General features: G+C 37.3%; 1 protein-coding gene and 1 non-coding gene across 2 annotated transcripts in view; one reads left to right on the top strand and one right to left on the bottom strand.

Annotated features, from left to right (window-relative positions):
* The window catches only part of CAB39L (calcium binding protein 39 like), a 98,950-nt gene extending 96,268 nt beyond the window's left edge, over positions 1-2,682 (bottom strand). The window contains exons 1-2 of the mRNA XM_069467712.1: positions 2,635-2,682; positions 1,513-1,588 (exon numbers count right to left, since the gene is read on the bottom strand). The gene's annotated coding sequence lies outside the window, so the exon portion shown is untranslated. The remainder of the gene's footprint in view (positions 1-1,512; positions 1,589-2,634) is intronic.
* A 4,721-nt stretch (positions 2,683-7,403) lies between these two features.
* LOC138383117 (small nucleolar RNA U13) lies at positions 7,404-7,508 on the top strand. The gene has a single exon (XR_011233559.1). It is a non-coding gene; the product is annotated as a small nucleolar RNA U13 (small nucleolar RNA).
* The last annotated feature ends 4,921 nt before the right edge of the window (positions 7,509-12,429 follow it).

Here is a 12,429-nt window from a genome sequence, read left to right as displayed (position 1 = left end):
GTGAGACTCTGTCTCAAAAAAAAAAAGAAAAGAAAAAAAAAGCATAATTCAGAAGTTTGCAATATATTTTAATTGCAAAATAGAGTGCTGGTATATTAAGGGAAAAATAAAAAATAAAGCATTAATTCCTGGTCATTTAGAGTATTTAATTCCTTTATTAAATTTTAATTGTTCTTCAAGAGGTATGTTTCTTTCTATACCTGATAAAAAGAAGTTCTATTTTTTCCTCCTAATGTTCTAAGTCCCTTCTTAGATATACTTTTTAGAATTCAAGCCCTAAAGATAGTTTATCAAACCTCTCTTTAAAGAAAAAAGATACAATAGGCTATAGAAGATAAAACTCCCATGGAATTCCTTCATGCCTCTCTATAATCACCTGCTCTCCATGGGTTTCTCTCCACAGCCTTTATTATCACTGTCTAGTGAAATAAGAATAAGAAAAAAAATTTTTTTGAGGCAGGGTCTCGCACTGTTGCCCAGACTGGAGTGCAGTGGTGCAATCATGGCTCACTGCTGCCTCAAACTCCTGGGCTCAGGTAATTCTCCCACCTCAGCCTCCCGAGTAGACGAGACTACAGGCTTGTGCCACCACGCCCAGCTATAGTCTCTTACTCGTTATTTACATTTTAGAATCCCTTTTATTTATTAAAATGTATTGAATATTTCTAATAACTAAAATCTCTGCAGATCATTTCAGTTGTCTGTTGTTTCTACTGACTCTTCTTCTTAGTGTTCTGATTTTTTTTCCCTCGCTATGTTTTGTGATTTTTAAAAATATGTATGAGCTTATTTGTTATAATTTTAACTATAATCATTTACTAACTACCTTGAAAGTGCATTCTTCTATGGAGGATTTGTGATTGTTTCTACAAGGTACCTAAGAGTATAACAGGCCAAGGTCCGTTTTAAATTAAAATCCTCCATTTGTGGAGTTTTAGGAACCATGAAAATAGTGTAAAGTAAGACCCCAAACTCAGATAAATGTGAGCTGGTAACGAGGAATTATTAGGGTAGATTTTAACTCCACCGAGAGCTGAATGCCTTTGCAAGATGGTCTCCCGATCAGGCCTCCTACCCTTTTGTGGGGCCCAAAGATTTTTTTCTCCGGTTTCCATCCCTCTTCGTGCACAATACTTCCATGCCAACAGAAATCCATGGATGCCCCCAAAGTATTCAGTGACTTTAGCACCTGCTTACCTCACAGGATTTCCGTGTTTTGTTTCCGGCCTCAGAAAGCTCCCCTTATTCTCTTATGGGTTTATCCATTCATTTTAAACGATTTTTTTTTTATACTGAATCTAGTATTTTACATGTTTGGTGAACTAAGGGATTCAAGATCTCTTGTCTAGCATATTGCTACAACTGGAAGTCTATTTATTACTTCTGCAATTGCTTTGTAAAATTTAAATTGGGATATTTATTCCTGATAAATTTTATTTTAGAGTGTTAAGCATAGTCAACAAGTGTGTCTAGAGCCCTTACAATCTTGATTGAATCTTCACATTAGCTTACCTCAGAAGTTGTATATCATTTGCAAATTTGTTTCAACGTTCTTAGCCTTCACCAAAGTCACTGATCAACACAGCTCCTGACAAAAAGAAAAGCTTCAAAATTAAGTTTGAAAAATCTTTATAGCAAATCCAAAATATTTTCTTATTGTTATCATATATATAGAACCACAAATTGAATTTCCATAATTAAATGCAGATAAGTCAAATTAAAATAGGTAAATCTCTATACCTCAATTACTTCAAATGACAGACCTTTCAGAAAGTAGTATTGATTGAACTGAATGAAATATATATTTGTCATCAAGGGAAACCAGCAGAAGTATAATAAAGGCTTGGCTTGGATAAAGGGGGCTCTAGCACCTCGGAAATCTCCAACAGCCTCCATCTCCAAAAGGAAAAAAACACAAATTATTTAAACTATAATCTTTAAGACCAGTGTATACAAAAAGGCTGTGCAAAGCTTTTCGTTTGTTTTTTTGGAGACAGAGTCTTGCTCTGTTGCCTGGGCTAGAGTACCATGGCATCAGCCTAGCTCACAGCAACCTCAAACTCCTGGGCTTAAGCGATCCTCCTGCCTCAGCCTCCCAAGTAGCTGGGACTACAGGCATGCACCACCATGCCTGGCTAATTTTTTCTATATATATTTTTAGTTGTCCAGTTAACTTCTTTCTATTTTTAGTAGAGACGGGGGTCTTGCTCTTGCTCAGGCTGGTCTCGAACTCCTGACCTCGACCGATCCTCCCGCCTCAGCCTCCCAGAGTGCTAGGATTACAGGCATGAGCCACTGCACTCAGCCAGCTTTTCCTGATTTAAGCATTTAAGGATGCTTTCTTCCTGTTAGATGTTCAGTAAAACATTAGCTCTTTCATCTCTCTATTGTTTCATAGCACAAAATGTAGAAGTGTTTTGAAGGGTCACAAAGTGAAGATGTCAAAGGCTTTTTTGCTTTTAACAGCACCATGAAAACCCATGCCTGCTAGGTTTTTTTCTTTTTTGCTTTGCCACCTTTAGTTCACACCTTTCACTAATTTCAGTCATCAATGGCAACTTTTATAAAATTTATTCCTAACGTTAACATAAGAATGTGCTTGTGTTTTCCCATCAGAAATAATAGAAAACTTACCCTTCTCTCCTTTAGTACACTGCTCTTGCATGAAGAACACATAAACCAGGCCGGGCGCGGTGGCTCACGCCTGTAATCCTAGCACTCTGGGAGGCCGAGGTGGGCGGATCGTTTGAGCTCAGGAGTTCGAGACCAGCCTGAGCAAGAGTGAGACCCCATCTCTACTAAAAATAGAAAGAAATTATATGGACAACTAAAATATATATATACAAAAAATTAGCCGGGCATGGTGGTGCATGCCTGTAGTCCCAGCTACTCGGGAGGCTGAGACAGGAGGATCGCTTGAGCTCAGGAGTTTGAGGTTGCTGTGAGCTAGGCTGACGCCACGGCACTCACTCTAGCCTGGGCAACAGAGTGAAACTCTGTCTCAAAAAAAAAAAAAAAAAAAAAAAAAAAAACACATAAACCACTGATTTTGGGTCTGCATCTTTATTTTCTGAGTCACAACTACAAGTTTAAATAGAACATTTAGCTCCTGGTGTTCTTTCTTCTCAATATTTGATGCACACCCTGCAATAATGTAGTACAAAAAGCACAGGCTTTGGAGTCACATAGATCTGGGTTTAAATCTCAGTCTTCCTTTTGTCTGAAAACTTGGAATATACGGAAGAGAAAAAAAAAAAAAGGAGAGAATAGAGCAAAAAAAAAAAAAAAAAAATCTCAATCTTCCACTTAGCAACTGGCTAATCTGAAGCAAATTTTTAGCCTCTCTGAAACTATCAGGAAAATAATATTACAGGTTTCAACATGTACCTCTAAGAACCAAATGATATAGCACACAGATAGCGTCAGTACAGTGCCTGCCATATTACATGTCCTTTTACTATGTTGGCTCTCCTTCTGAGTAATTCATTTTCTCTCTATCCAACCTGTCAAAGGACTTTCCAGACTAAATTTTCCTAAGTCATAGCCTTGATAAAATTTTGTGGTTTTGTCCAACAGTTATCAACATTTTACAACACTTATTTCACCCTACACATAAAATACTTTCAAAAAAGTAGTACAGCAACAATGATACTACTGAATATATCTTCCTAAGAAGGTACACTTCAAAATTTACATTCTAAAGTCACTAGAAATTGTTCCTTTTGTGTGGTTATGTCAGGAAAGTGCTACGCAGTTATATAAACTTGTTTCAGTTCCTTTTCACATTTTTTTCATTCCACCTTTTTATTTGACTTTATTTTTGAGTATATATAAATATACATGATTCTAGGGTCAAACTATTAACATATTAGCAAGTTATAATTAAAGAAATCTCTCTTCCATTCTTGGCACCTTTCCCCAGTTCTTTCCTTCTGCCTATAGATTATATACTTACTATTCCGTTCCCTGCCTTTGGTTTTTTTTCCCACTTTACAATATATTCCTCAGATCATTCTGTATTGATACAGAGAGACTTTCTACATTCTCTTTTATGACCTCCAAGAAAGAGGGTTACTTGGAAAGGGCATCATCTACCTGGAGATTGTTTGGATGTACCTTAGTTTATCCAATCAGTCCCCTATTAATGGGCATTTTGGGTGTTTCTAATCTTTTGCTAATTACAAGGAATGCTAATGTAACTAACCTTATACAATGCCAGTTTATATTTTATTTCAGCACTCTTTAGGACAAATTCTTAAAAGCTAAATGCCTGTGTCTAAGGACTAATGCGTACATAATTTGGCTGGATTTGTCAAATTCCATCCTATGCAGTTTGTCCTTTTGTCTCCCTACAGCAATGTATAAAAGTGCCTGTTTCCCCACAGTCTACAGAGTATATTCTACAACTTTGGAATTTTGGTGAGAAATGCTTTAGAATAGCTGTAATTTGTATTTCTTTTTGTATGACTAATGTTGGAACATCTTTTATCTGTCTGTCATGTGCATTTCTTTTTCTGTGAACTCTCTTCTCATATCTTTGGCCCAATTTTCTATTGGGTTGATGGTTTTGTTTGCCTGGATTTTTAGGAAGTTGTTTTCATTAAGGAGACTAGCTCTTTGTGATGCATGTCCAAATATTTTTTCCCCACTTTGTTGTTTGTCTTTTGACTTTGCTCGTGGCATTTTTCACCACTTAAATACTTTTTCTTTTAATATAGTGAAATTTATCATGGTTTTTATTTTTTTCTGAGAGTGAGTCATAATTATAAAATCCTTGGTTTTTACTTTCATAGACTTTAAATGTGTTGTTCATGGCTGTTTTGCTTTCTATGTTGCTAACCTCTTGTTTTCTACCTGGAAGCCCAGAGGAATTTTTCTTCATTATTTTAAAAGTCTAATAGTTTTTTAGGCTGTGACTTGGACCTGACCCTTCTGGGTCAATTTTCCCAGTACACAATGAGCCTTTTCAGTATGCTGAATTGAATCTTCTCTTATTTCCAGAATGTTTTCACGGATTGAAATTTAAATATTAGCTCTGCTACTGTCTTTTCTTCTTAGGAACTTGAATTTTACATATCTTTTACATTAATCACTTTCTATTTTTTTACATGTCTTCATTTTCATTCTCTTGGCTGTCTCCATGGCTTTTTCAATGCCCCTTATATTCAGTCAAATCTTTTCTCCCTTAGGTACCTTAGAATTTATTTTAAAAGATTTTTCTTTCTTTTTCCATTTTATTTTCTGAGTTTAGTAAATTCACTTTTCACAACTTCCTCTTTTTGTCCATTTGTTTTAGGTTTATGAATTTTGGATTGGAGACTTGTTATCTGTACAAATGCTAGTTTAAGGATATTTAATTCAGATAGGGGTATTGTGCTGTCGTTTTCTTTAGCTCTACAGTTGAATGTTTTGGGGAGATTTTTCATCAGCTAAAATGTTTTTACCCTCATTTTGTTTTCTAGTTAAAGTAACTGTATAATGGGTGCTGTCTGCCATCTTCTGTTCAAAATGAAGTATTTCATTTTTCCTAAACTGGGTAAGGGTCGTGTATAGACAAGAGTGAGGGATTTGGATGATTTACCGGATTTCTTACTTCAACAGTACCTAAGAAAGTATTTTCTTTCTTTCTTTCTCTCTTTCTTTCTTTCTTTTCTTTTTTTTTTTTTGAGACAGAGTCTCACTCTGTTGCCCGGACTAGGGGTGCCATGGCATCAGCCTAGCTCACAGCAACCTCAAACTCCTGGGCTCAAGCAATCCTCCTGCCTCAGCCTCCCAAGTAGCTGGGACGACGGGCATGTGCCACCATGCCCGGCTAATTTTTTTTCTATATATAGGTTTAGCTGTCCAGATCATTTCTTTCTATTTTCAGTAGAGACGGGGTCTCGCTCTTGCTCAGGCTGGTCTCAAACTCCTGACCTCGGGCCATCTACCCGCCTCGGCCTCCCAGAGTGCTAGGATTACAGGCGTGAGCCACCGCACCCGGCCTCTTTTTTAATCAATGACTCCTATTTGGGTGGAAGAAAGGATGTTTTAACTTCTATTCTGTTTCTTCAAGATCCTTAATTTCTACTACTATTCTTTCTCTTTACCATCAAGCCTCCAGGTGCACGGTGCCCCTGCCAAGTCACCCTCTTTCCCCAGAAGCAATACTTTCCTGATACTGCCTCTTTGGTCCCACTTTCTTTCAAGTCCCTACTCTTTGTCTAACAGGTCTCACACCTCTTCCCCATATTTCCCTATTCAGGGTGGGCAGTCCCTTTCTGGGAATTATTTTATCCGTGTTCTGCTGCCCCTGGGGCCTGCTTCCCTCTCCTCTTTTCTATACGGCCTCCGCTTGCCACTTATGCATGGGTTCCGGTGTTCTGCTGGATTTTGGTGTTGATTTCCCTACGTGCCCATAATTTAACATTATGCTATTTAGGCAAAGATGATAGTGGTTTAATTTGCTCTCCTTATAGATCTGAATGCTTTTTTTGGAGGACATATTGAAACCGCCCCTACAAATTAATAAAAAGGGGTGCAAGGCGAGAACTCTGTTAAGGGCCTAACTAAAAATAAGGCACAGGCCCAGCTAAAAATAATGATAATCATTAGCCACTGTCCCCCTGTTTACTTCTCTATAATTGCCACTCTGGAGCCACATAGCTGGTGGTCATAAAGATTCTTAGCTTTCTCCATAGATAATATCACCTTTTTGCAACCTAGGGGTAGTTTCTGAGATATCTTCCAGGTCCTGCCTTCCAGTGGAACAGTTGACCTCCCCAGACCAGCAACCCATACGGAAGAACTGACTCAACTGGTCTTATGACCCTCACCCAAGAACCTGGTCAGCAAAGAAGACAATTTCTGCAACCCTATGGTTCCGCCCCAAACCCAGCCAATTAGCAGATTCAATTGCCTACACCAAACTGTCTTTTAAAAACCCTGTCTCCCAAATTCTCAGGGAGGCGGATTCAAGAAATTTCTCCCATCTCCCCACTTAACGCTATGCAGAATAAACTCTTTCTCTGCTGTAAACCCTGCTGTTTCAGCATATTGGCTTCCTGTTAGATAGCAGGCAAATGAACCTGGTTGGGCAGCAACAATATGGAGAGATGTGCACCGGACAGTTGCTGTCATCCTAGCAAAACTTGGAGTCAGCCATTTTAAAAAATAATTTTCTAGTTTTATTGCCTGTGGTCAGAATTTTATTTGACTTTTTTTTTTTTTTAGCAGGTTTTCTTTGTGGTCCAATAGATAAAAGATGTTTATAAATGTTCCATGTGCACTTAAAAAGAGGTATTCCCTATTAGTGGATTCAGAGTCTAATGTAAATCTGTAAGATCAGCCCTACTGATAATATGACTTTTTGTCCACTTATTTTGACAGGTGTGTTAAAGTCCCTATCAATAACTCATTTCTAGATCCTTTTGTAGTTCATAAGCGTGATGATTGGGCTTTCACGTGCATGCGTGAGATGTGCCTCCCTCTAAACCTTGTTGCGACGTTGGCACATTACCCGTCTGACATGAAAAAAAAAATAAATAAAAACTCATTTCTATCTGTCCTTACATCTCTTGTAGTTTATTGTGAATTGTAGCCTTTAGCTTATAAAATGTCCTTCACCTTCAAGCTTTTACTTTTCTCCCTGGACTTGAACTCCTAGGCTTAGTGGATACTCCCGCCTCAGCCTCCTAAGTAGTTGGGTTTACAGGCATGTGCCACTGTGCTGGGCTTCCCAGCTTATCTTAATGCTTTCTGGCCTAAATTCTGTGTTGTATGATACCAAGATGACAAACCCTGCCTTTTTAAAATTAGCATTTACCTGGTATTATCTTTGTCCTTGGCTTTATTGTTACTAAAAACAGTTTTTAATTATTCTTCGTTTATCCTTAATTCCCTTTATTATTCATACTTTTTATTACAGCTGTACCTTTTTTTTTTTTTTTTTTTTTTTTTTTTTGAGGCAGAGTCTCACTCTGTTGCCTGGGCTAGAGTGCCATGGTGTCAGCCTAGCTCACAGCAACCTCAAACTCCTGGCTTAAGCAATCTTTCTGTTTCAGCCTCCTGAGTAGCTGGGACTACAGGCATGCGCCATCATGCCCGGCTAATTTTTTCTATATAATTTTAGTTGTACAGCTAACTTCTTTCTATTTTCATTAGAGACGGGGTCTCGCTCTTGGTTAGGCTGGTCTTGAACTCGTGAGCTCAAACAATCCGCTCACCTCAGTCTCCCAGAGTGCTGGGATTACAGGCATGAGCCACCGTGCCTGGCCCAGCTATACCTTTTGTATACAGCAATCTGAAAATCTTTTTTCCATGAAGTTAAGTCCATTTATATTTATCGATACACCTGTAAAGAGAAAACAAACTCTTTTCTCTATATACTCACACACACATCTGACACCAAATAGGTGAATTTTCCCCTCACATCAAGCAATCTTCCTCTGGACATCAACTGGGTGTCCTACAATTCAATTATGACACTAACTAGAGTCAGTGCACACCCCACAAGTTAAGGGCTCAATCTCAACATGACTGTCTCCCACTTCAGACACCAGTTGCAAGTCCTAGGTTGTGACCGGTACGTCCGACAACTGGCTATAAATTGGAGGTTCCCATTACCCCCTCCTTAGGTTCATTAATTTGTTAGAACAGCTCAAAAAAGCTCAGGAAAGTGCTTCACTTACTAGTTGATTATAAAGGACACAACTCAGGAATGGGTAAACAGAAGAGATACACAGAGCTCCTATGCCCTTGCATGCCACCCTCCCAGCAAGTCAATGTGTTCACCAACTGAGAAGCTCTCTGAAATCTGTCATTTAGGGTTTTTATGGAGGCCCCATCATGCAGGCAAGATTGATTAAGTCACTGGCCTTTGGTAATTGAACTCAATCTCCAGACCTTCTCCCCTCCCTGGGGGAGAAAGGGTGGGGCTCAAAGTTCCAATCCTGTCACCACATGGTTGGTTCTTTTGTAAATTAGTCCCCATCCTCCAAGTTACCTCATTAGCATACTCAGATAAGTTTGAGAGGGGCTATTATGAATAACAAAAGACAATCCTCTCACCCCTATCATTCAGGAAATTCCAAGAACTTTAGGAGCTCTATGACCGAACCAAGGACAAAGACCAAATATACATTTTCTTATTATATTACAGTATCACAACCTGTTATTTTTGGTGTTGTGATAATTTTCTATGTTCTATGCATTGTATAGTGTGTGTACACAAATATTAATACATATGGAGAATGTAGCACTATGTGGTCTGTTCTTTGCTCTTTCTTTGAGTGGTATATTTCTTTTAGTATTTAGGAAATTTTTGTGTATTTTGTTGTGGTTAACTCTGTAGTATTATTTTTATATAACATTTTTCATTCCCTACCCCTTTTAAGATACTATTAGGTCCCTGCTATAAGCAACAGAATTAGGTAGTAACTTTCTCTTCCCTCCCTTCTTTCTTACCATCTAGCTTTGATCTTTTGGGAGGTTCAGAAGAAAATACCCCAAAGTATGGCACTTTGGCATATGAAGCACTTTGAATTTAAAGAAATTGGAAGGCCTTGGAAGCTGCCTTAGAATCAAGGTTTCTCTGACTTTCCCTTGTTACTCCTCCCCAAAGGCAGGAACAGTATTTCTCTGAAGTTCTCTTATCTACTAAGGGAAGATTTCCAAAAAGAAATGCAATTGCCTTCAATTCTCTCTGAAAATTCATTAAGCAGGGAAGATTAATTACCAGAAAAAACTTGATGTCATCATGATGCTCACCTGGACAGACTTACCATCTATTCTTTTGAGAGCTATTACCTGAGAGACTTTAACTGCCTAATAAGATAACCAACCATTGTTCACAGTGCAGTTCCACCCCTTACCTTCCCATAACTTGTCACCACCTCCCCCAGAGCCCATAGGAACTTTTCACAAGCCCATTCATCTACCCTAAAAATCATTTACTCTTGCTCTAAAATTGCCTACATCTCCCACTTCCTTCTCCTCTAGGAAGATGGTATTTTACCTTCAACCATTTGGCTGTTCTTTGAGTTTCATGTTTTGTGTGACTCCCATGCACTTGCATGTTAATAAATTTCATGTCTTTCCCTCTGTTCATCTGTCTTTTGTCAGTGTATTTCAGCAGACTCAATTATCAAACCATCAGAGAGAAAGTTTAAATTTCTGCCCTACGGATCACGGTATTATTTTTATTAGCGTTTTATCTTATACATCTGTGTATGCTTAAGTTTCCATCAGTCGCCTTCAAATGCTATCATTTTCCTCTTAGCTAATCCCTGAGCAGCAAACAACCATATTCTACTTCTCATTCACTCTCCCCTTTTCCTATTTTTATGGGTTATATTATTTATACAATGTTAGACTATACAACACTTACATACTAATCTATCACCATTATCCCCATCTTTTAATCATGGTGCAACACACAAAATACATTAAATTATCTCCACCTAACCTTATGCTGAAGATTTTCCAATCATTTCATGATTGTCTGAAATTTGTTCTCTAGTATATTCTTCAGGAAGGATTCATGAGAACAATATTCCTTGAATTATTTCATTTTTATAAACATTTTTCAATGCCCTAAATTCTTGAAGGATAGTTTGGTGACATATGAACTATATATTTCTTTGAATACTTTTAAAAATATTGCTTTGTTATTATCTAGCATAAAATGTTGCTGCCCAAAAATCTAATCCAATCTGATTTTCTTTCCAAGTGACTTGGTCTTTTTTTCCATGGATGCAAAAAGGTTTTATTCTTAAAATCCAACAATTTTACAAGACCACATCTCAGTGTTAACTGTTGTGGGTCGATTTCTCCAGATTTATAGTGTGCCTTTCAACATACATAGATTTAAACCTTTTTTAATGTTAAGTGTTCTTGAATTATAGTTCTAATAGTTTTTTCTGGTTCATTGTGTTGGTTTACATTTTTTATTGTGGTATAATAAACAGCATAAAATTTATCATTTTAACCCTTTTTAAGTATACAATCCAGTGGCATTAAATATACTCACAATGTTATATAACCATCACCATTATGCTTTCGTTTACATTTGGGGAACTCCATTTATATACATTTTGGCCTCTGCCTGTCTTGTCACCTCTTGACTCCTTTCTAAAAATCTCTTTGATTTTCTTCACTTTTCTCCTTTCCATCCTTTATTTCTGCTTTCTGTGAGGCACATTTACTCTTGCTTTCTAATTTAATCATTTTTAAATGTCTCCTTTTTCCTGAGCTATGTCAGCTCTCATTTTACATCCCTCTATGGTCTAGCCAGCTCATTCCTGAGTTCCTTTTATTTCTGATTTATGTGGTTCTTTCAAAGTCTTCATCTTTTCCTTCATTTCTCTTAGCTTATTCTGAAATACTTAGATTACCAACCATATTCCCTTTTCCCATCAAAACTTCATGAAATCATAACAGCAGTGATGAAATTGTTTCTTAAAGGTTTTTTCGGGTTTTTTTTTGGTGACAATGTAAAAAGGACTTCAAAAAATTACGGTAAGGAATGAAATCCTACTCCTACTACCACTTGCAAATGTGTCCTCTACTACAGTGCATTTTACCCTTCCATTTAACCATGTGGTATGTAACAGCAGGATGTGAAGCAGCCATCCTGGTCCACAAGATGAAGCTGCATCATAAGGACGGCAGAGCAATAGGCTAGAAGGAGCATGGGCCCCGACAACTGTGTGTAGCAAAGCTACCTGATCAGCTAGCTCATGCTTTTCCACTGGAAAGAAATAAATTTCATTTTTAAGGCTATAATTATATTTAATTTCTCCATCACAGTAGCCCAATCTATATCTTAACTAATAGAAATACCAAAAAAGAAGAGTTGGGCTTTGTCAATAATATAACGACATATAAAATTTTTTTTTAAAAAGAATAAGAGCAGCTAAATTAGGGCATGGCGGTAAGAATCGAAAGATGAAGAGGAAAGCCATTTTGGAGACTGAAGCTATAGAATATCCAGTTGGACAAAAGAGAGAGGTAAGTATTTGAAGTTTTAAATCTGAGCCACATAGAAGATACCTATACCATTACTCCCTAAAAAACATAAAAGAAAAAAAGAATTGTATACAAACTGAGTAGATTTAACTGTCCAAAAGGCTATGAGAAATGTGTATTAAGTGCTCAGAGCAGAATTTGAGATAGATTTAGGGTCATTTGCATTAAAATGATCGTTTAAGGAGCAGGAACAAAGGGAAAAATCACAGGTTTACCTAGGATTCTTCTATCCTCTAATAAAAGCAAAATATATAATACTTCACATTTTCTTCTTTAAATGAAACAATCTATATGTTGTACATGTTTATCTAACACACATTGTCAGTTAATGGAAATCCTCATGATTCAGGCATTCAATTAGTTATCATTGATTAGCTCAACACCACAAACTGCAGTGGTCATTTTGACCTTTACACAGTTTTA

This window comes from Eulemur rufifrons, chromosome 4 (genome assembly GCF_041146395.1).
Source record: "Eulemur rufifrons isolate Redbay chromosome 4, OSU_ERuf_1, whole genome shotgun sequence".
Taxonomy (NCBI): Eukaryota; Metazoa; Chordata; class Mammalia; order Primates; family Lemuridae; genus Eulemur; species Eulemur rufifrons.
This window is presented reverse-complemented; position numbering and strand designations above follow the sequence as displayed.